Below are 25,668 nucleotides of genomic sequence, written 5' to 3'. Positions count from 1 at the left end.
CACAAAAAGTGTATTTACAGAAAAGTTATCTGTGCTACATATATTTGTATGATACTGTGCCATTTCTCTTCTTTCTTATTTCATTTTTTCATATGTCTCTTTGAACTAAGTTACCTTTCCTCAGTCCCTAATTTTCTCACCTTGATCTAGATGGGCCTTCTTTTGGGGCCGGCTGTGATATAATTCTGGCATTGGTTTTGTGACTCATACTTATATTTGATTTGTTTTTGTGTTGGAGTATTTTTAACTTAGAATATCTCTTTTAGGCACCGCACTGATATAGCCATTTCCTTTCCTTGCATAGTAATGTTCCTAATTAACAGGGAAATCTCATTGGTAGGGTTAGAAGGTAGCATTTGGTATTGATGGACCAAAGATAGTTGTCATCTAATTTCATCATTGTAGTATGAAGTATTTTGGACTATAATTTCGCCCCCATTGTCTGCTGGCTTGATGGTAACTTGAGAATGTTTAAGTGACTGTATAGCCATGAACTTATCCTTGGTAAAATACATTTAATATACAGGTTCTGTCACCTTAATTGGTTAAATTCGTTGAAGATTTTCTTCTCGAACACTAGCATTTCTGGCGGCATTTGAGCAATAGAGAGGAAGAATGTGGAAGGAGGCTGGAACAAGGTAAACTGATGCCAATCTGATGGTGGTTTATTCCTAAAGAAGAAAAAGAGTCTAACCTTCTGAAAAAAGCAGATGAGTTCAAGATTGGTCTAAAAAAAAAAAGTCAGGATAAGTGATGGGTACACCACGACTCAGAATAGATATTTCCCATGAATTTGACTTGGATGTGGATAAGTTAAAGATTGGGGGCCAGATGTAGGTAACACATTTTTACCGACTCTTAAATACCGATTTTTACCGAATCGGTATTTAAGAAAAGAGAAACGAGATGTAGGTCAAAATCCGGTAAAAAATACCGAATCGGTAAAAATCGGTAACCCATGCACGGTATTCACCGACTCGGTATTTACCGATACGGCAAATACCGAGTCGGTAAGTCACATGCAATCCTATGGGCCCGGATGCCCATAGGAATGCATTGAAACTACCAACTCGGTATTTACCGACCGGTAAATACCGAGTCGATAAATACCGAGTCGGGGATACAAATATCAGGCAGTTGAAGTATCAACCAATCAGGTGTCTCTATCCCGCCCCTCAGCCAACCAACAGAGCAATAGACCAATCCTGTGCATCGACCCCACCCCACAACCAGGAAGTGGCCACACCCATGCAGGTGCAGTGTAACTGATCACACAGGAGAGCAGACTCACAGAGACAGCCAGTTGTGAAGCAGATCCCTGCAGGTTAACCAAATGGAGCAACAAGACTCACAGAGGGATGGACCTGATAGGAAGAGGAAGATGAAGTTTAGCACTGGTGAACTGCAGGTGCTGGTGGAGGAGGTAGTGAAGCACTACCCAAGAATATTTGGAAAACATTCCCTGCAGGTACCAGAGGCTGTGAAGAGGAGCACCTGGCTGGGGATCCAGACTAAAATCAATGCCATTGGAGTCACCAACAGGGAAGTGGACGACCTAAAAAAAAGATGGTACGATCTAAGGATAGTCACAAAGAAAAAACTGGCTGCAAGAAGGAAGGAATCCAATTTAACAGGTGGTGGGAAGAACAAGGCACCTCCACTCACAGACCTTGAAGAGCTAGTGGAGTCCACACTGGAGCCTGATTGCGTCCTGGGGATTGGTGATGCAGACAGCTCAGCCCGAGCTGCAGCTAAGAAAGGTAAGGGACATGTCCATCATCCCACACCCCCTGCCTGTGTACCTCCCCCAATGTGTCTATGTAATAAGGTAATCCAGTCCTGACTTCAGTACTCACCTGCTATGCATTATGGGAGTGGTAGTCATTAGAAAACCCATATGAACAGTCACCATTAAATTTCGTCAGGCATGCCACACAATACAAGCAGACACATGGGAGGAGCAGAAAATAGTGATGTGAAAGTGTAATTTAATGTTGATAAACAAGGTGAAAGCACCACTAAGATACTGTCCATGTCTGTCCACAGGAGAGACATCACGCAAGTCCCAGCAGTTGAGGGAGAAGACACATCCCCAAAAGGATAGCACTGCGGAAGAAGGCAGGGATGCTGGGCCCAGCAGTGCCAGACCCACAGCGCCATGCGCACAAGCAGCAGACATACCAGGGGCAGATGACACAATGCAACTGGAAGCATCTCCTGTGCTCATAGGCTCACCACTACCTGCGGAAATACAGTCACACACACCAGCTGACTCCGAGGTGTCTGAAATCCTCAGGCCAGTGAGGCATGAGGGATCCCCTCATAGGATCCTACAAACATCCTCGGATGAGGAAGGGGAAGATGATGAGGCAATGCAGTCTATGGCAGGGAATGCACCAGGGCACACATCCACTCCTGTCAGGCCATCAGAAGGAACAAGACGTCGCAGGGTCCGGGAGTCATGCGGCAGTGGCCGTGATGAGAGTGTGTTCCAAGGCCTCGAGACCACAATGGTGAAGGTCCAGCGCCTGCAGGCAAGATGGATAAGTGCAGTACACAGGCAGATGCGAATTATGAACAGCAAATTCACAGACTTTAACAATGGAATCACATCAATGGCAGACAGCATGAGGGAAATGGCAGAGGGAGTCAGGGAAATGTCTCAGTCTGTGGCGACACTGTGTGAGGAACTGAGAGAGGACCGTGCACAAAGGCGCAGGGAGAGCCATCGCACACATCATGATACAAGGGGAATGCGCCAACTAGCAACTGCGACTTCACTCATGTGTCGCCGTTCAGTTGCAATGCAGGAGGGCCTGGTGCACTGCTGTACTGATCTTTCCCGGGGGATGGGGAGAGTCACTACAGCACTTGAAGTGCTGCTGACTAACCAGTCAGCCACCACAGGACTAGATGCTGGTGGGGACACAGATACCCCTAGTAGCAGGAGCAGCACCCCAGCCCCTGAAGTAAGGAGGAGCAGCAGACGCCAGAGTGCCGGCGCAGGCACAGCAGACTCTGAACCTAATCAACATCAGGCAGCACGCCTGGGTGTTCTTGGACGCAAGCAGTGAGTCAGACTTTTGCTCATGGACATGTGAGGGTGACGTAACCCCCGTCCACACAGTAGTGCTGGGCACACTAGTATGTGTATTGTGTGTCTCAAGTCATTTCGACGTAGTGCTAAATTAAACTACGTGCTTTGAAATACAATACGTGCTTTGTCTCTATACTTACTCAGAAGTAGTTGCGTGTGATTTCTGCCCGTCTCTGTCTACCGTCTGTGGGTGTTGGTCCTCCTACTGGGTTGGCTGCTGGTAGTGCCTGCTCATCATCATGGTCTTCATAGTCCTCCAATTCCACCTCTGTGCCCCTCTTAGTAGCGAGGTTGTGCAACATCGCACACGTAGCAATAATCTTACAGCACGTTACAGGTGAGTACTGGCGTGCCTCCCCACTTTTGTGGAGGCAGCGGAACCGGCTCTTCAAGAGGCCAAAGGTGCGCTCAATGATGTTGCGGGTGGATTTATGTGCCACATTGTAACGTCTCTGGCTGGGGGTTGTTGGGTTGAGGTAGGGTGTCAGGACGAAGGAACGGAGTGCATATGCACTATCCCCTAAAGTGGAAGACAAAATATACATTACTCAGATGCACACATTGACATACGTCTGCTTCATCTATCAAGGGAGTGTCACCCATTTCTTTACCTAGCAGGTATCCTTCCCCGAATTCACCCGCTGTCAGGCGGGTATAGATCCCACTGTTCTGGAAGATAAATGAATCGTGGGTACTTCCTGGGTATCTGGCCACTATGTCTGTGATGAAGAACTTGGCATCACAGATTGCTTGAACATTAATCGTGTGTGTTGACTTCCTGTTCCTGTATATGTGCTCTGTGGCAGCAGGAGGGCAAATGGGGATGTGGGTCCCATCAATGCAGCCAATCACGTGTGGGAAGTTTGCCATGAGGTAAAAGTCAGTCTTGGTCCTGAGCAAGTCCGCATCAGTGTCTGGGAAGTGGATGTACTGATCCATTCTTTGCATCATGGCATCCTTGAACTTTTTGAAAAAACGCGACAGGCAGCTCTGGGACACCCCACCTGCCGCTGCAACTATACTCTGGTAGCTCCCGGATGCTAGGAGGTGTATGCTACAGAGCACCTGGACATGGGGTGGGATGGCATGGGCCCTTGGTCTTGGGTGGTCCAGGAGTGGGTGCAGGTCCCTGATCAGGTCCAGGATGGTCTGGGGGTGCAGTCTGTATCTCTGCAGTATCTCTGGCTCTGTCAATTGGATGAGTGTAATCCTTAGCCTATATACCTGTTCCTCCCTTCTCCATTCCCTCTCACCTGCTGCCTGTAGCCTTAGCCGTCTTGCTATGACGTAAAATGCCGCCATTCCGTTTCCTGTGTTGCATTTTGGGGTCCTTTTTTATAGGCTGCACCTGATTACCACCTGCTTGCAATCCATGTTAATTACCGACTCTTAATTACCGAATTTTGGTACAATTCGGTATTTTCAGGCTCTCCTACATCTCGATGGCGTGGTATTTTGCATTTTGTATATTCCGACTCGGTAATTTTACCGAGTTGGAACTTTTACCGACTCGGTATTTGTTCCGACTCGGTAATTTTACCGAGTCGGTACTTTTACCGACTCGGTTTCTTTACCGAGCCGGTAATCTACCGATTCGGTATTTTTACAGATTTTCGGCCGTTACCGACCGGTATTTGGCTACCTACATCTGGCCCTGGGTGAGATATGGATACCACAGGTAAAACCTGCTCCAAGTCTGTCTCTCCCTGGATTGGTAAAGTTTCTGTTGGTAGAATTGGCCTTGCCCTTGTCCCATCCTTCTGCATCTCCCCGGACCCCAGTCCCTGGTTAAACAAATTGGGGCTAGTTGTACTGGGGTATTGATGGTAATGTGGTCGTACAGGTACTAGGCTGGGGTTCAGTCTCAGTCTTGGAATCACCTGAAATAGATGAGTCAGAGAATGTGAGCTGGTCCATGCGGGGTAACCCCTTTGCTCAAAATTAATATTGTTGAACTGAAAAAGAAGGATACGAAAAGTTCTTATCGTAGTTGATGATGTCTTTCTGGATCTTAGTACACTTTCTATTCAGATTGATATTCTCAAACTCAGAAATGGTTTTTGGAAGGTTAGACAAAGCGTCCTGAGGTTTGAATGCTCCCGACTGGTGGACCGATATCCTTCATGAAGTTTATTTGGTTTTGCAGTAAGTTTCAATTAATGGAATATATACTTAAAGCACTACTTGTGTTTTTTTGTTGCTAAACTAATGCTGTATCTTTGGGGGGGCGTGCCCACGCAGGCGAATAAGATGGCCGCCTGCGCCTGAGGCTCCGCTGGCCGGGCACTGCTTTTACCTGATTTCTCCGATGTAGATGGCCCGTTGCATCGCGGACGCCCTACACTCGGGAGATTATGTGGAGTTGATCGGCACCAGGGGCGTGCGTGCCCGATGAGCGGAGCAGCCCTATACGAGACACTGTGCAGATGGGATACATGCTCGGAAATGGAGGCCTGCCAGGAGCGGAGCTGTGACGTGGAGCACTGCGGCGGTATTGTGAGGTGAGAGGTGGCCCCTGTCGTTTGTCCAGGGACGGCCCTCCCGCTCCTCCCGATACTGCGGTGACCCTCTCCCCCCCCCTCCTGCTGTTGCGGTGCGGCGTTGGTCCTCCGAGCACGGCGGCTGCGGGGCTGTGTCTGCCTCGCGGTTGGGCTGGGCCGCGGGCACTGTTAGGCGGCTGGGGTTGTGGCAGATTAGTGGGGGAGGCCCCCAGCTACAGTCTTGAGGGCCGCGAGGCGCTGGGCTGACTCAGGTGTGCCTGCTCCTTCCACATCTGGCCCTAGAGTGCACACGAGAAGAAGCCCCAAGTCCATGGCAGTTTTCAGCATTACCCCTGCCTATGGACTTTATCTACACTGGTGCCCACAAGCTTGGGCCTTACATATGGACTTCCTCTTGTGACAGAAAGATCTCGCTCTTTGCTCCTGGGTCGCTGCTGTAACGCCACGCTGCTGGGGTCTTCTTGGTGCTGGTCGCGCTCTCTCCTGCAGAGTCTGCGCTGGATGGACTGAGGGGTGCATGGAGCGGCTGTACTGACGCTTGCATATTGGACCCGGTGCCATGCTGTAAAGTACTTCCACAAAGCAAGCTGCTCTCCTGTGAGACGCTGCGCTCTCTCCTTGCCTGGCATCTTCTCCGCTGTCCGACGTGGGACTTCCTGGTGCCACTTCTGTTTGGCTGACCCCCTAGTCACCTGCCTGTTTAGAACAATTGACTGTTTAGGCATAAAGCCCCCCAGCACTCTGAGCAGCCCTGCTGGTATAGACCCTGCTGCTAAAGGCCACACGGTCATAAGCCCGTGTGAGGTTCGGTTTGTCCGCTTGCTGTCTGGGGCGCGACCATCCACTGCTCCGCCTGGGTTTGTTGACGCTGCCAGCCTCGTGTAACCATGGGACGGAAGGATCCTAAACAGCGGACTCTTCAGTTCGACAAGGTCCTTGATGCCACTTCTAGCGACCAGGCGGATTCGGCTGAGGGAGCGCAGGGTGAGGATGATGTTGAAGATTCTGCTCACTCACTGCGGCGATGCTCCGGGAGATGCGGGCTGGTTTCATCCCTTGATGGTAGATTTGATGCGTTGGATCAGCGTCTGGCGGACATGGGTACGAGGGTTCAAGTTCACGACCGTCGGCTAGACGTGGTGGAGGCTAGAGTCTCAGACATAGACGATGGAGCAACGCAGTCTCAGAAACGACTAGAAAGAGTGGAACGAATTCTGAAAGAAGTTGCGATAAAGAACGAAGATTTAGAATCCCGCAGCCAACGGAACAACGTATGCATTATTGGCGTGCCTGAAACTATGGCCACAGGTGGTTGAATGGATATATTTGTGGAGCAACTACTATCGGATCTATTTGGCAGAGAGACCTTCACCCAGGGGTTCGTGGTGGAGCGGGCACACAGGTCGTTGGGTCCTAGCCCCAGGCAAGGGCAGCCTCCGAGGCCCATCATCGCCAGGCTTATGAACTTCAGGGACAGAGACGCCACACTTCGATTGGCCCGCAAGAGGGGTGAGGTCCATTGGCAGGGGAGCAAACTCTCTTTTTTCCCAGACTTCACTGTTATGGTTCAAGCGGCACGTCGCCAATTTAATGGAGTGAAAGCTACGTTGAGGATCTTGGGCCTGAGATACGGTATGCTCTGTCTGGCCAGACTAAAGGTAGATGTGGACGGCAGGACACGTATCTTTGATATCCCGACCGAGGCACAGGAGTTCTGCCAAGAATACAAGAAGAATAAAAATTGAGCGGCGGCAGCTACACGTGTTACATCCCCCCTGCACAGCGGATCTGAGGCCAGTATGGAACTATTCTCCAATCCTGGGACTGGTTGATTCATTTAGTTTATTTGAGGGCGCTGTTCTGTAATTACCATAGAGAAAACTTCTCCCATTCGTTATTACAGTATTCAGTTTTGCCCGGCCGGCGTGGCGTTGCTGCGCCTCATGGTGAACACCGAGGTTTGTTTGTTCAAAATGTCAAGTTTACGGTGTATATTTGAGATAACTGTATTAATATGCTTGTTGGACTTGCACCATCAGTTGGTATGCGGGAAAGGGAACCCGCTCGCCAGGGACAGGGCGCGGCTGGGTGGTGGGGCCATTTGCAGTTTTTTCACAGGTTATTAGAACTTTTTACACAAGGTACTGGTACATGGCATTGGGTTGGCTTTGCTGAGGTCGTGTTTGTTGTAATACCAACCATGTGGCACACTTAGGCTGGCAGCCTGGTCCTTCTGTGCTCTCACTGATGTCTTGGAATATCAGGGGGGTGAATAACACATGCAAGAGAGTCCTTAATTATGTTGCTAGACATAACATAGATATACTCTGCATACAGGAGACTCACTTGTCCAACTCAGACGCTCCACCCATGGTTGCCAGCTGGGGATCCCACAGATACTTCTCCAACTACAGTAGTTATGCGAGAGGGGTGGCAATATTCATCAATAAGAGGGTTCTTTTCTCTCTGCACAAGGTAGTGACCAATGCAGAAGGCCGCTTGCTGATAGTAGTTGGCTCTTTGATGGGACATAATATGGCTCTGGTGGGCATATACGTCCTGAATGTTGACCCGCCTGAATTCTATCATGCGCTACAGGTGCGCCTTTTAGCGCTGGATCCTTATTTATTGATATTGGGGGGTGATTTTAATTTGTTGATGGAACTCGTCAGAGATAGTACCTCCTCCGCACCAGACACCAAGCGCTATTCACGCAAGGCGTTACAGAACATCTGTCGACACTTTTCACTGGTGGACATTGAACGCGTGCATCACCCAAACCATGCGTCCTATACACATTATTCTGGGTTCCACAACACCTGGACCAGAATAGACTACTGGTTGGTCTTGCCAGGAGTGGTTGGTTGGCTCGGTGGGTTGGAGACACTGCCACAAACGCTTTCAGACCACTCACCGGTCCTGCTACGACTTAATATTCCGAGACCCGGGGGTTATGAAAGGTAATGGCGCCTCCCTGGGAGGTCACTTCAGGATCAGGTGTTTCTTGAGGAAGTCAGGGAAGCCATTGAGATATACTTTGAAATAAATACAGGGTCGGTGGACACCTGGGCGGTGCTTTGGGAAGGTTTTAAGGTCTATATTAGGGGGGTGTGCACAGCGAAGAGTGCGGGGGTCCTGAGGGACTTGGGATCCACTTTGAACCGCATTGAGCAAGACATTGCAGCCTTAGACTTGGAATTGACAGAGAGGGGGTCAGAGGCCGGCGAGACTCGGCGATTGGCCTTTTTGTTGGAGTTTCAGGAGACTGCTGAACGGGAACTATTGTTCCTCGGCAAGCAACACATTGCCAGAAGGTATGGAGAGGGGGGACGGCCCGGTAAGAATTTGGCGCACACACTTCGCCCTCCGCGAGACAGGGCCTATATTACTGAAATCAAGGACCAGTGTGACCGGGTGTTCCATTCCACCCCGGATATCTGTGACACCTTCCTTACACATTTCAAACATCTATACAACTCTAGAATTGATGGGGACCTCCGTGAACAAGGAGATTACCTCGCTGAAATCGCTTTGGTTTATCTTGAGAGGCATATGCAGGACTTCCTTGCTCTTCCTATATCTCCGGATAGCGTATTGGAGGCGATAGATGCGCCTAAAGGTTCATCGGCACCCGGCCTAGACGAGATTTCTGCTGATTTTTACAAAGCTTATAAGGATTTACTGGTGCCGCGGTTAATAGCGGTATATGCGGAGGCTCTCGAATCTGGTATCCTCCCTCCAACTTTCAGGCAGGCTGTTATTATCCTTCTCCCTAAGCCTGGTAAAGACCCTACACTTTGTGGCTCCTATCGACCACTGTCCCTGCTTAATCTCGATTACAAAATACTGGCCAAAGTTATCGCCATCCGTTTATCTTTATTGATGGAATATATCATTTCTCCTGCACAATCTGGCTTCGTCCCCCTTAGGTCCACTTCGCTCAATTTGCGGACCTTATTCACAGTATTACATAGGCTGCTATATACTGAACCCGGATGTATGACGTTACAACACATACTTTTACAACGCCTACCTTTACAACGCATTTTTTACAACGCAACATCCATTACAACGCATTCCATTACAACGCATGCATTTACAACGAACTTTTAAAAACTACCTTTACAACGCATTCCCTTACAACGCATACCATTACAACGCATAATATTACTTTGATTGTATGGTAAGTATTGGATAGTGTAGGGGTAATAATTACTTTTCTAACTCCAGGGGGTGCAAAAGTAGGGTAACTGTTGGATAGTGTAGGGGTAAAAATTACTATTCTAACTCCAGGGGGTGCAACAGTAGGGTAAGTGTTGGATAGTGTAGGGGTAAAAATTACTATTCTAACTCCAGGGGGTGCAACAGTAGGGTAAGTGTTGGATAGTGTAGGGGTACTATGTGTTGTAATGCTATGCGTTGTAATGGTATGCGTTGTAAAGACTGCGTTGTAATGACATGCGTTGTAGTGGTGTGCGTTGTAGTGTCATGCGTTGTAAATGCATGCGTTGTAATGGATGTTGTGTTGTAAAAGTTTCGTTGTAATGGTAGTGCGTTGTAAAAGTTGCGTTGTAAAGGTTGTTTCCCACTGAACCCATAGCTAGATTGCGTCTGAATGGTACTATCTCCCAGCCATTTAGTTTGTCACGTGGCACCCGTCAGGGTTGTCCCCTGTCCCCATTGCTTTTTATATTAGCGATGGACCCGCTGGTTCGACATTTCCAGGAGAAACATTTACATAGTGGGCTGCAGTTTCGTACCGGCCCTCTGTTGGTATCTCTGTATGCTGACAACACTATTTTATATGTTCGGCGGCCACAAACTAACTTCGATCCCCTTAATTATTCGGTTTAACAAGTTTTCGGGTCAGTGTTAACTGGCACAAGTCTGTGATTTTTCCGTTAACGGCCAACACAGTTGCATGGGAAGGTGAGTTTCCTCAGGAATGGTGCAGCGAGTCTGTTAGGTATCTCGGGGTATCTGTACACTTTGATACAGCCACCATCATTAGATTAAACTATGGTCGTGCAATTAGCTCACTCGAATCGCAGGTTGAGAGATGGGTTTGACTGCCTTTGTCAATGGCGGGTAGAGTGGCCATTATTAAAATGGTGGTAGTCCCGGGATTCTTATTCTTATCCATTCCCATCCTTCTCACGCAGGCTTTTGTTTTGCAGCTGCTGCAACTTTTGTTACGGCTTGTATGGGGTGGTAAGAGACCATGGGTAAGCTGGCAGAACTTTACACTACCGTATGAGCGGGGCGGTTTTGGGGTTCCGGATATGTACCTATACTAGCTGACGGCACAGTGCTGTTATTCCTATTATTTGTATCACCCGGACACACGTGTTCCCTATTTGAAACCGGAGGCGGAGTTGGTGCTTCGGCAGAATCCCACGTTGCTCCAAATAACTGGTGAGATTCCAGTGCAGCGCACACTGGCTATGTTTCAAATTCGCACGGTGGGTGATCTAATCCCTGATAACCATATTTTCTCAGTCTCAGAGGAGGCGCGATTCCAAGATTGCTCCTTTATGGATGTTTTTATGCTGCGTCGCATGCTTTCCATGTTACGGACTACCTTTCCTTCTTTTCCGGTGGCGCCCGACCAGGCTGCTCCTCTGACATTTGTTATAGAGAGCCAAACTGGTGCTCATTTAATTTCCAAACTGTACAAACAATGTATGATGGAGCGCCCCTCCTCTGATGTTAAGGTTCGCTCCGCATGGGAGCAAGACTTGGGGCGCCCTATAACGGACGACCAATGGGAGCACTGCTGCAGGGTGACGAGAGAGGTGTCCCTGAATAGTAGACATAAATTGCTGCATTTCAAGTTTCTCCGCAGGATGTATCATACCCCGGCTTGGTCCCACAAGATTAATCCAACTAGGTCTCACCAATGCCAGAAATGTTCAGCCCCACAAGCCGACTTTGCCCATCTTTCATGGACTTGTTCTAAGTTGCAGCGATACGGGGTACTGATACATGAAACTTTGGGCGCCATGCTTGCTATGACATTGGTTCCTACACCGGAAATTGCATTATTGGGATACATGGTAAACTTTCCCAAAAAAGTCAGGAAATTTGCAGCTCTGCGGTTACTGTTGGCCAAGCGAGAGGTGGTGCTACTGTGGGGTAGTAGAAGGGTTCCTACACTTCGGGCATGGCTTTTGGTAACACGAACTGCGAGGAATATGCTACTCTTGTGCCCAGTTCCTCATGACCGGTGGATATATGGGGTCCGTACAGAGCATATATTGGCAAGAAACGTAGAGAGACTAACACGCAGGCCTCGAATGGAATTGTCCCCGAAGGAGTAGGTTAGGGCCGGATGTATCAAACTGTTCTTGTACACTATGCTTGGTTTTTTTTTCTTTTGAGCTGGGTGTTGCTGCCGCCATATTGAAGTGCGAGGGTTGGTTGGGGCTTGCTGTACCTTGATAGTTACTGACAGTTACCCACGGAAGGGGTGAGGGCAGAACTTGGTTTTCATTCTTTTTCAAAGGCCTACTGTTGCCGTAGTTATAACATGTGATATATGTTGCATACCACTGAGATATGTTGAAACAATTGCTATGTACCACTGTGAACATTAGGTATTGCTAATTATGTGTAAAAATGAAAATAAAAAAAAATAAAAAATAAAAAACTAATGCTGTATCTTTAGCATTGCCCAGGTGACTGTTGTGCAAGGATTAATTCCCCGGTGCACCCTCACACTTGTTTTCTTGTTGACCAGACCTAATTCTGTATGTTCCAATTCAGCTTTGTTCTGACCTAAGTAAGTCTTAGTATGTAGCTTTTCAGTTGACACGACTTGGTCGTGCTTCAACCTCAAATGCTTTATTGCATGTACACCGTATTTGCTTTCGCTGGATGGACTTCTGGTTACATTCTCTCGATAATATCTTTGCAGTTTTCAGGGACTCCTACTTTCTTAAATTGTGAGTTGACACTTATGTTCTGTGGGAACTTTGGATATTGATTTTACTCCTAACTTGGGACCCGTCTCTTGGTCGAGCTTTTTATCTGATTCTCTTAAAATCTGATTCATTTTAAACTCTTCTCAGTAAGCGTACACATTTGGTGGTGGTAACTTTTTCTCACCACTTGTTTTTTTCTTTCGTGTCACCAACACAAGGGTGTTTGTGTATGATACATAACATTCTAGTAATTGTATTAACTTTTGATTTCTCTCCCTTTGATTGTTTAGGTTCAAAACTGTATTAATATATTTTTGTTTTGGCGACACATTGTCCTGATGATAGCATTAGTCAAATTTACCTTTCGGCGGAAACGTCGACCTGTAGCTATGTAATATGGACTACTGATTGTCTAATTCCATTTTATTTTCTGATTTAATGAATGGTGTCCTTTTAATAATATTAATGCAGCATATTGCACTGTGTAGTTCATATCAGCATTATTTGTTCTCTTTTATGTTTATAGTCTCATTCCTTGTTGGCTGACATTATTGGCTGACATTATTTCAAGTGAACCACAGTTATTTGATGATATATATTTACCCTGGTTCTTAGGGGTTAAAGGGTTGACTCCATAACTTGATATTATTTTCTTTAGGAACCTTAGGCAGTCTTCTTCACCACGTTTGCCTTAATTTCAAGGTAGATATGCTCACTCAGTTTGAGAACTGTGTGCTTTGCATGGCAGTCTTGAGCACCCCCAACTTGCATCCACAAACTGGAAGCAGTTGGATTTAGCTCAGTGAGTGCACTGAAGGTGCATGAAATCCATGTTTTCTTGAGCTTCAAGCAGCCAGCAATGGAAGGCGTTCGTAAAGGTTTACTTGGCAAGTTACAGGACTTTGAAAGGGACAGAGACATAAACGGGTAGGAAAGTCTTAGGCTAGGTTTGCTTTCACAGGGATATCACATAGGTAGAAGGCCGACAGTCAAGGTAGTACAGACACATGCCATTCCTTCATCTTCACCAAAGGACTCAACCCCATCGGTGCTGCACTCACCCAATATCGAATTGTTCCCTCACGCAACTAAGCAGATGACTCCAAACAATTCTGGACACAGCAGGCAGCCTCCTCCCTCACCCTCCCACCACGTACACAACCCGCACCTGAACAGCTTCACTGGCTTCCCATCCACAGCTATTTTCAAACTACTGACACACACATTCAGAGCCTTACACAGCAATTGCCCATCATACCTCAGAACCACCTCTGATTTCAGAAACCTTCCAGACATCTTTGCTCAAATGTACTGATACACATCCCATGCATATGCAGCACCATAACAGTTAGAAGTGACTCCTCCAAATTTGCTTCGAAAGGGCGGAATGACCAGCCCCTACACATATCTACGCTGTCTCTAAAACTTTTGCATCCCATGCAAAGCTGAAAACGTGTCTCTTCCACTAGGTGAATCTATGGATCTGCTCTCACTGCTCCTGGGTCGGCGACAGCGTACCCTCCCGGGTTATACTGCACTTTACAAACACACACTACATTACACAAAACTCTGTACCCAGCTCTACATGTATGGGTGACATGAGTCCTGCTTACCATGTTCATCCTCCTTACTTATTAGATGTTCAGTATGCCATATCACAAGTGCATTACAATCACAGCACTACAGGGAGGATGGGACAGGTTCTCACTGACTACCCTGTGTGTCAAAAACTAACACCCCTCGTAGTTTGGACGTGCTCTTTGGGGGCATAGGCAGTCTTCCCCAGCATGTCGGCTTTAGTTTCAAAGGTAGATATAAAATGGTTTGCCTCCTTTCTCAATAACAGCAGGCAGAGAGTTAAATACAATCAAACTTTATCCAACTCCTGTCCCTGCACTCTGGGGGGGGCCTCAAGGGTCCTCTCTCTCCCCCACACTTTTCAATCTATTCATGGAACCTCTTACTGTAATCATCAAAGCATCTAACATCCAATATCACATGTATGTGTAGGACACCCAAAAGTACATGGAAATGTCTTCCCCTGAAGATTTTAAGATACTCACTGGAATCCTACTCAAAAGTGGTTAACCTCCAACCACCTCAAACTTAACGCCCTCAAAATTCTTACTTATATCACTGTCCAAAGAAACCCCCATCATGGAGAAATATTTGAAAAACCTCTCAGCTCTCAACTGCACACCCCACATCATTGACTCGACGAAATTGCATGGAATAGTGCTGGAAAAGAACTTCAACATGCAGGAGCACATCAGCACTTCTATCAAAGGAGCAAATATCCAACTGAGCATCCCTAAGACACTTAAACCCTTCCTTCCCCATGAGGACTTCAAATCTGCGGTGCAATTGTTAGTCATCTCACGGTTGGAAAATGGTAGTGCCACTCTCTGGGGGGTCCCTAGATACAGATTAGCCCCCCTCAGAGCATCTCTGAATGCGGCGGCTAGGCTTATCACCGGCTCCAAGAAATCAAACCACATTTCTCCTTACCTGAAATATCTCAACTGGCTTCCGTTTGAGGCAAGGGTTCAATTAAAAATTGCAGTATGACTCATATAGCACTGCATTTCAATACATCTTTGTACCTGACAAATAAGCTTGAACTATTGGGCAGTGAACATTCCTCAAAGAGCTCCAGCACCTTGCTTCTCAAGCCGAAGAAATATAAAAAAATGAAAACCTACAATCGTACTTACTCAGGCATTGCCCTGAGAATCTGGAACTCCCTGCCTCCAGAAACTACACTGATTCCCTCTTCGATCAACTTCAAAAGGAAAGTGAAATCTTTACTGATGAACCCCACTCTGAGCTAGAAATTCTTACTCTTCGTCATGTGACACTGACTTTGGCCTACTTGGCAATTGTATTACCCATTGCCTCCCTCCATGTTTTCTTTTCTTTCCTCACCAGCTGTCTTGGTTTTGTATTTTGCTTTATAACATTATATTGGTTGTTATTGCTTTATATCACTGCCTTTTGGGTTTCTCAACTCTTATGTAAAGCGCTCTGATATCCACTTGAGTCATATTCGCACTATATAAAACTTTAAAAATAAATAAATGAACTAGATAGGCTCATTTAGTTTGAGGACTATGGGCCTTGCATGGAAGTCTAGCAATGCTAGGTTTCCCTAGGTGTCGGCTGAGAAAGAGCCCAAACTCCAAAGCTACTGACATTGCAAGAAAAGGGTGCATTTTCAGTGCCAAAATGTGATGTGTCTATGATGCGTTTTGGGCCCTTTCCTGTCGCAGGCACTAAGTCTACCCTCACAAGAGAGGTAGAATTTTTATCAGGCGGCTTAGGAAATGCTGGGTGGTAGGAAATATGTGGCTCCCTGCACATTTTATTTCTTTTTTTCAACAGTTTTCCTCACAGAAATGTGTGGAAAATATGTGTTTCTAGCATTGTTTGAGGTTTGCAAAGGCTTCTGGGTAAAATTATCTGGGGAGAGCCATGTCAGTCATGGAACCCTGGACTCCCCTGGTTGTCTACTCCCCTGGTTGTCTACTTTTGAAAAATGTACACGTTTGTTAGGTTTCCATAGGCGCAGGCTGAGCTAGGACCCAAAATCTACAGCTACACACAGGTAGCATTTTATCGAGAGACTTGGGGAAATGCTGGGTGGTATTAAATGTGTGGTACCATCTTAGCTAGGTCCCAAAATCCACAGCTACCAAGTTTGCAAAATAGAAGGGTGCGTTTTCAGTGTAAACATGTGATGTGACTACATTGCGGTTTGGGCCCTTTCTTGCTGCGGGCATTAGGCCTTCCCACACAAGCGAGGTAGCATTATTATTGGGAGAGTTGAGGGAATGCTGGGTGGTAGAAAATGTGTGGTTCCCCACAGTATTCCTCAGAGAAATGTGTGGAAAATGTGTGTTTTTAGTAGTAGTTTGAGGTTTGCTAAGGCTTCAGGGTAAAATTACCTGGTGAGAGCCATACACGTCACCCCACCCTGGATTCTCATAGGTGTCAGTTTTCAAAAATATATAGGCATGCTAGGTTTCACTAGCTTGTGGCTGAGCTAGGGCACAATATCCACAGTTACCCACATTGAATACAATGGAATTAACTGGAGATCCGGCAAAATATAAAGGCCGCAAACCCCGGGTGTTCAAAGCTCTTTGTAATCTGATAACTGATCATGGGTTAGTTGACGTTTGGAGTAAGCTTAATCCTTCTTTACCTGGGTGTACTTACTACTCATTCCCCCATAAAAAATGGTTCGATTAGACTATTTTTTTATTCCCTCGGCGCTACTAACTGGTATCAATATATCATTATTTCCAAGAGTAACATCTGATCACGCTCCTATTATGATAGAAATACCGGATTCAAAAACTCAGTGTGCATGCAGAACATTTTCTTTTGATAGGAAACTTTGTTTAGATGACCAATTTAGAATGCATATGTCTAACTGGATAATAGAATATATCTATTTTAATCTGCACTCAACCAGTATTGACATAATATGGGATTCGTTTAAAGCATGTTTCAGAGGAGAGGTAATGAGTTATGGAAACTATAATCAGAAAAAGTTAAGGGCTGAAATAGCTAATCTTTATAATTTACTTAAGGGTGCGGAAGAGAATTTAATAAAGGAGATTCAAAAAGGTGTCAATCAAGGGAATATCGCTGTAGCTGAGGATGTTGTAGCACATGCCCGAGCTAGAATCTCTGGGATATGGAGTAAGGAGAACGCAAAAAAATATATAACATATAAGCGACACACCCATGAATATGGAGAGGCAATTGGGCGATCTTTGGCCCTACGTTTAAAGATTAAGGAAACAGCAAGATCTATTGCTAATTTAAAGGATCAGTATGGTAACTTGCATCAAGATCCAGACAAAATCGTGGGTATTCTGCATCATTTTTATGGAGAATTATATACACAACAGAAAACGGTTGGGTCAGATCCAGTAGTAGATTTAGGGGATTTTGTACAGCTATCTGAGTGGCTGGATAGTCCGATTACTATGGAAGAACTAGAGCATGCTATTAAAAGTCTAGCAAATGGGAAGGCCGCAGGCCCAGATTACATTCCTGGAGAAATCTATAAACTTTTCTTTGACCAAATAAAATATATTATGCTTGACACTTTTATATCAGCACAAAAGGGTAAAGCACCAAAGTAATGGGACAAAGCCACCATTGTTATTTTAGTAAGAAAGGGAAACCCATTGATTTACCGGGTTCATACCGTCACGATCTCCCTTTTAAATTGTGATAGCAAAGTGTATTCAAAAATTCTTGCGAATCGCATCTCGAAAGTAATTACACCGTTGGTTTCTCTTTATCAACATGGATTTATTCCAAATAGAGGCACCGTTACGCATATAAATAAAGTTATAACTTTATTTGATATTGCCCAAGCAGAAAAGCGAGAATTAGTACTCATCCTGCTGAGAAAGCGTTTGATCGGGTAGAATGGAAATACTTATGGGATATTATGGAGAGAGCAGGTTTTAGTAAGAATTTTTTAACAGCAATACAAGTGGTTTATACTGCTCCGAGTGCAAGAATAGCAGCCATGGGTAGGAAATCAGCCTTGATCAAAATCACAAGAGGGACTAGGCAAGGATGCCCGTGTTCTCCGCTGCTTTTTGCCTTATTTATCAATCCTTTTTTAAACAAACTATCCAATAACCCACATATTAAACCTTTTATTGTTCAAAATATTGTACATACAGTTTTCGCTTATGCGGATGATGTAGCAGTTGTGACGGTCAATCCGATAGAGGCACTTGTAGAGATTGAGCAAATAGCCCAGGAATTTGGTTCTGTATCAGGATACAAATTAAATTCATTGAAAACGCAAATATTGTGTACAGGCAATATTCATATTAATGATCCTAGAGTGGTTTCGGAAGCAACCTACTTAGGTATTATAATAAAGACAACTATGAAAGATATCGTGGACGTAAATTGGGCCTCTACATTGAAACATGTTAAACAATCATTAGATAGATGGGGACGGTTACAACTAACAATAACTGGACGAGGGAACATCATTAAAATGAGCATTCTATCTAAAATTCTATATTTGTATAGAGCCATACCGCTGGAGATTCCTTTAAATTATATACAACAACTACAATCCGTATGTGCGAGATTTCTCTGGGCTCCCGGGAAATCTAGACGGGCTATGAGGTTTATGACACTTCCAATTGAAAGAGGCGGTCGGGCTATTCCTGATTTCTTGTTATATTTTTATGTATGCTTTTTGCAAAGAATGGGCCTATTATTAACAGGGGATAAGGTAGTGGATCCAGCTGAAGCGCCATCTATATTCTATTTGTTGCTAGGAACACAAGCTACTGGTAGGTTATTTAAAGAACTCGAAGGCAATTATTACAAGAGAATTCGTTTTAAAGTTTTAGAAGCAGCTTTCAGAGTATGGAGGGTGGTATCCAGAATGATAAAATTAGAGAAGGTGACTTATTATACATCATTTATTGCAGACAAAATATTGCCTTCTGTCTTCTGGGATCGGGTGGCTCAGGAGTGGTCGCATCATGGCGTAAGCTTAATGGGGGATTTGTTTGACTCTAATGGATCTATGTTAAATTTTGATGATTTAGCAATAAAATGTCAATTAACTAGAGCTTCCTTTTTCAAATATCTTCAAGTGCGGGATTTTATAGTCAGGAAACATGTTCAACCTATGCCTATTCCTATAGTTGAAGCCATCCGACTTCGCAAAAGAATTGTTTTTTTATATAACTTGTTGATGGACTATCGACCAGGTGATCTTCTAAAACACAATGAATATTGGAAGGCTCAATTGGGGGAACCAGGGTTGCTTATAGAGGAGGCGATTTTGATGTCCAAAGAAGTCTTTTTGTCCGCCAATCTAAAGGCTCAGTTTTTTAAGACTGTATTCAGATTGTATTACACTCCTGAGCGGATGATGAAATGGGGTCCACAATATGATGGTAAATACTTCCGATGAGGAAATGATAATGCTGATAGTATCCACATATTTTTCAGTTGTGATAGATTGCATCAATTTTTGAGTAATATTGGGTATTGGACAAAATGTGAATAAGGGTACTGTTTTATATCAATCTAGACATTTATTATTTGTCGCTATGACTGCAGCTCGCTTATTTATAGCATCAGAATGGGTGCAAAAGAAACCTCTAACTTTTGAATTTTGGCGAGCCAAGTTATATAATTTATATGAACTGGAATGGAATCTTTATGCTTTAAAAGGGGCAAAAAAACGGAGACTTGGTCGATTAATTTGGGGCGTAATCAACGAACATTTAGAATCTTGATATAATGAATTTGCTACTCTCATATAATATGCTACTATGAATATTTATTTATGTATTTATTTTTGTTCTTTAGGATATATTTTCTATCGTGATGTTCTTTCTGCTTGTATGTGCTGTTAACTTGTCCTGACTGTGGAATAATAATAAAAAAATAAAAAAAAAAATTTAAAAAAGGAAAAAAGGCTCAGCTTTTTGTGTAAAAATGTGACGTGTCATGTTGCGTTTTGGGCCGTTTCCTATTGCACGCACTAGGTGTACCCACACAAGTGAGGTACTATCTTTATCGTGAGACTTGGGGGAATGCTAGGTGGTAGGAAGTTTGTGACTACCCGAAGATTCCAGAACTTTTTATAACAGAAATATGAGGAAAATGTGTTTTTTAGTCACTTTTTGCAAGGGTTTCTGGGTAAATAAATCTGATGGGAGCCACCTAAGCCACCCCACCCTGGATTTATCTAGATGTCCAGTTTCCCAAAAAATACAGGGGTGCTAGGTTTCCATTGATGCCGGATGAGCCAGGACTCAAATCTACAGCTACCCACATTGCAAAAAAAAGGGTGCGTTTTCTGTGCAAAAATGTAATGTGTCTATCTTGCCTTTTGGGCAGTTTCCTGTCTAAGGCCTTAGACCTACCCATACAAGCAAGGTAGCATTTTTATTGGGAGCCTTGAATGAATGTTGGGTGGTAGGACATTTGGGATTCCCCACAGATTTCAGAGGTTTTCGTCAGAGAAATGTGTGAAAAATGTGTGTTTTTAGTAGTTTATTGTTTGTAAAGCCTTCTGGGTAAAATTACCTGTTGAGACCCACGCAAGCCACCCCACCCCTGATTCTCCTGGGTGCCAGTTTTCAAAAATGTATAGGCTTGCTAGGTTTCCCTAGCTGCCGGCTGAGTTAGGCCCCAAAATCCACAGAGTCCTACACTGCAAAAAAATAGGGTCAATTTTTTGTAGAAACATGTTATGTGTCAAAGTTGCGTTCTGGACCATTTCATATTGCACATACTAGATCTAACCACACAAGTGAGGTACCATTTTTACTGTAAGACTTGGGGAAATGCTAATTGGTGGGAAGTTTGTGGCTCCCCTAACATTCTAGAACGTTTCATCACAGAAATGTGAGGAAATGTGTTTTTTCAGTCTAGGTTAGACGTTTGCAAGGATTTCTGGTTAAATAAATCTGATGGGAACCACGTAAACCACTCCACACTGGACTTTTGTGCCATTTCCTGTCTAAGGCATTAGGTCTACCCACACAAATGATGTGGCAAAGGAAGTTTGTGATTTCCCGCAGATTTCAGAACTTTCCATCACAGAAATAACAGGAAAATGTGTTTTAGTCAAAGAGTGAGGTTTGCAAGGGATTCTGGGTAAAAACCTCTGGTGGGAGCCATGCAAGTCACCCACCGCTAGGTGTCTATTTTAAAAAAATGTACAGGTATGCTAGGTATCCCTATGTGCCAGCTGAGCTGGGGCCCAAAATCCACAGCAACCAACATTGCAAAAAGGGGTCCTTTTGCAGTGGAAAAATTTGATGTTTTCAAGTTGGGTTTTTGCACGTTTCCTCTTGCGGGCACTAGGCCTACCCACAGAAGTAAGGTGCCATTTTTATCGGGAGACTTGGGGACATGTTATGTGGGAGGAAGTTTGCCGGTCCCCACAGATTACAGAACTTTCCATCACAGAAATGTGAGGAAAATGTCTTGCTTTAATCAAAGTTTGAAGTTTGCATTGCATTTTGGGTAAAGGAATCTGCTGAAAGCGATGCAAGTCATCCCACCCTGGATTCCTCTCTGTGTCTAGTTTAAAAAAAATCAGGTTTGCTAGTTTACCCTAGGTGCCCCCTCATCAAAGGCCAGATGTAGGAGCCCTAATACCGGTCGGTAACGGCCGAATTCGGCCGTTACCGACCGGTATTAGGGTTTTCTGATGTAGGGGGCCTATATTTTACCGATTCTGTAAATTTACCGAATCGGTAAATTTACAGTATCGGTAAAATCCCGAATCGGTATACTTACCGATTCGGTAAATCCATATGTAGATGACACTCCTGAGAGTGCCACAGGCCCTTAAGAGTCGGTATTTTACCACACAATCCTATTGTGTGGTAAAATACCGAATTCAGGTGTGCATGCACATCTGTGCATGCACACCTGTGCAATGTGACACACAGACATGCCCTTAGGGCATGTATGTGTGCCACATGTCACACATGCCTGAACTTGGGGTGCTAGAGGGTGTCAAAGTGACACACCCTGCACCCTTGCAGCATTCGGTAAATACCGATTCGGTATTGCCCATTGATTCCTATGGGCTTCAAAGCCCATAGGAATCAATGGGCAATACCGAAGCGGTATTTACCGATTCGGTAAATACTGAATATTACCGATTCGGTAAATCAAAAATAAAATTTACCTACATCTCCCTCCTTCAAATTTACCGATTCATAAATACCGAATCGGTAAAGTTCGGTATTTATGAGTCGGTAAATTGAAGTTACCTATATCTGGCCCCTAGGGCCTAAAATCCACAGCTACCCACGTTGTAACAAAAGGGTCAGTTTTCAGTGGAAAATGTGATGCGCTCATGTTGCGTTTTGGCCTGTTTTCTGTTGTGGGCACTAGGCTTACCCACAAGAGTGAGGTACCATTTTTATCAGAAGACATGTGGGAACACAGAATAGTAGAACATTTATTATTATCAATTGGATTTCACTGCATTTGTGCGTTCCAATTGTAAGCCCTGCCTTTGTGCCCTCAAAATGTAAGCCAGAGCGTAAGAAAGAAGACATTTTGAATCATAAGCTAGTACAGGTATCTACAAATTCAGAGATGTGCATATATCCACTGCCCCTAAACTTCATATGGTGTGCCCACTTCTGAAATACATAGGTTTCCTTGAGACCCATTCTTCACTCAACATACTATACTTGGTACACAATTAAAAATGATTGTATGGTGCAGCTCAGTTGTTGGCTATGGGTACCGCAGGTTCTTGGAGAACCTTCAAACCCACATATCCCCGCAATCAAAAGCGTCTAGCGGAAGTTATGGTACATTGCTTTTGTAAATCAGCCCTCATGACAAATAGTTACAGATGAAAACATCACAAATGGCCATTTTTTCCTAGTCATTTTCAATACTTCTTTATTTTAATACTTAGTTTCTTTGGGAAAAACTTGAGGGATATACACATGCAACCCCTTGCTGAATTTGGATGTTTATCGACTTTTCAGGAAGATATAGATAGCTTCACTGGATCACCCAGGGATTTCACACTGCTTTCCACCAAAAACTGGAAGTAGTTTGAAAGAAATAAAGTAGAAAAAAGGCAACATTTCTTTAAAAAAATGGCAAAACTGTGGTCATTTGTTTTTGTATTCAGCTCCGTATTTTTCTGCAAGTTGGGAAGATGGTGACTTTACCATAGGAAACTGTTAGTTGGTGCCATGTTCAGCCAAAGAAAAAAACACACACTTTTATCCTGAGCACTTTTTTCCTATTTTTCCCGCAAAACTCTTTTAACTTTAGCTATATTTTGCCTATTTTCTCAGTCATTTTATTAAGTAGATGGAGGGTTAGCAAACTACAGAACTTTTCTTATGGGGAGAAGAGTGGTAGGCTCTTAGCCTGGTAGGCGGAAACAGATAGAGCCCAAAATCAAATTTGTAGTCTGAGGGAGGGCTCCACGGGTCAGATTTTGGTTACTAATGTCAAAATTGGAGCGGACGTACGGGGATATATGGCTAAATTATATTGTGAGGAGATTGAACCTGGGGCAGTAAAAATTAAAGAATTTTTGGAAAGCGTTGATCTTCCATCTCTCAGTGACAATCAGAACTCCTCTTTAGCTTCTGGAATAACGGAGGAAGAAATTCGGGCACAGCTGAGAAGGATGGCAAGAGGAAAGGCGGCGGGCCCAGATGGTCTTTCGATAGAGCTATACTAGAGGAGAACTTAATATCAGTATTTAAGGAACTTTTTGATAGTATATTGAGGGATGGGGAGGATCCCCCGGTATCATGGGATGAGGCTACGTTAGTCTTAATCTTAAAACCAAATAAGGACTCGCTCGCAGATGAGTTTTACAGGCCTATATCCCTTTTGAATACGGATTACAAGGTGTTCATGGGGATATTGGCGACCAGGGTGGCCAAAATTATAAAACACATTATCCACACTGATCAGAGGGGATTCATCCCGGGAAGGCAGCTTAATGACCTCACTGCTATAATGTTGAGAATAATAGATCTGGCAGAATGCCATAATCTTCCAATAACTATGGTGGCAATCGACGCTGCCAAGGCGTTTTACCAAGTCCACTGGCCATACCTATGGGCATCCTTGGAAAATGTTGCTTTCCATAAGAATCTAATAAAGTCCCTCCAGGCTATTTATAGAGCACCTAGGGCTAGAGGGTTAGTCAATGGGGAATTAACTGAGTGGTTTAGGAATATGCGAGGAACCAGGCAGAGGTGTCCATTGTTATTTAATATTTATATTGAACCATTAGCGGCATCAATTAGACAAGATCTTACTATCTCCCCATTTGAATACAACAATTTTGAGGCTAAATTAGCATTATATGCAGACGATTTAATTTTATACACAAAAAATCCTGCAGTCTCTATACCCAAGCTCCTGGCTAGAGCAGAGATTTTTTGGAACGTTTCGGTTTTTAGTGTGAATAGAGACAAAACGGAAGTAATGGAGTGCAATCAAACATCTGTGACCCTTGGGGGCTAAATCCCAGATGCGATACTTGGGTATTCAAATTACTCAAAAACTAGTAGTTGTTCCTATCGTTAACTGGAGAAAGATCAGCAATGAGGTGGGGAAACTACTGAATAGGTGGGCAAATCTTCCTTTAAACATTTATGGTAGGGTAAATGTGTTCAAAATGATCATCCTTCCTAAGATAACGTTTCTTTTTAATAATATACCTCTGCCATTTGAAAAGAATGAGCTTGTAAAGTTGCAGGGCAAGATCTGTAGTTTTATTTGGGCATCAAAGGGTGCTTGCATCTCTTGGAAAAGGCTTAGAAGGAGATTGGAGAAGGGGGGCCTGGCGCTACCTGATCTATGGGTTTATGTACATGTTTATCACTTTAAGAATTTCAGGATGTTATTAAGAAAGCCAGATGACTCTGTATTGGGTTGTATCTATGGAGCAATGTTGAGTGAATTTGGGGATGGGCAGGGCCAATTTTTGTTTAAATTTGGGGACCCATTTTTTTAAAAAAAGGTTTGACTTAAGATTTTGCTTCAGGCAGTGAAAAATTGGGTTTTTATACGAAATAAAATGGGAGTTACTTATTATTCTGATTATTCCCCAATTTGGGGTTCACCAGGAACGCCAGAATGTTTGGATGATGTGCTTAGTTTGCCATTAAAGCAAGCAGGTTTTCTTTGTTGGGGGACTTAAAATTGGGTGGTGATTTGATAACGTGGGAATCTCTGTCTCCATGTACTCAAGGAGAATTAATTTGATTTAAATATTATCAACTTTCAGCTTGGTGGGCCAGACAGCAGTGGGTACAGTATGAGGATGATATGTGGTTAACCCAGGCTATGAAGACAGAGAAAATAAACAAAGAGGTAGCCTTGTGGTATCGATTGTTAATTGAAGCAGAAGATAATATTACGGATGATATTCCAAAGTTATGGCAAAATGTTTTAGAAACTATAAACCTGTGTGAGGCCTGGCTGGCTTCCTTTTCACTGCTGCGTGAGATAGTTAAACCAGTTTATTATAAGTGCAATCACCTTTTTCCTCTCTATTGGGTATATTGGACTCCTGGGAAGGTGACAAACTTTTGGGGAACTCAGTATGTTTGTTCAAGGTGTA

The 25,668-nt window shown here is 44.3% G+C and overlaps 1 long non-coding RNA gene across 2 annotated transcripts in view; it reads right to left on the bottom strand.

The window, feature by feature from the left end:
* The window catches only part of LOC144818368 (uncharacterized), a 108,819-nt gene that overhangs the window by 40,101 nt on the left and 43,050 nt on the right, over window positions 1-25,668 (bottom strand). Inside the window, exon 6 of one of the 2 annotated variants that reach the window (XR_013607091.1) lies at window positions 18,191-18,322. The exons of the other annotated variant lie outside the window; for it this stretch is intronic. This is a non-coding gene — a long non-coding RNA (uncharacterized LOC144818368). Of the gene's footprint in view, window positions 1-18,190; window positions 18,323-25,668 lie in introns of those variants that run through there. 2 annotated transcript variants of the gene reach the window in all.

This window comes from Lissotriton helveticus, chromosome 2_1 (genome assembly GCF_964261635.1).
Source record: "Lissotriton helveticus chromosome 2_1, aLisHel1.1, whole genome shotgun sequence".
Classification (NCBI taxonomy): Eukaryota; Metazoa; Chordata; class Amphibia; order Caudata; family Salamandridae; genus Lissotriton; species Lissotriton helveticus.
The sequence above is the reverse complement of the archived record's forward strand: the minus strand, read 5'-3'. Positions and strand labels throughout refer to the sequence as shown.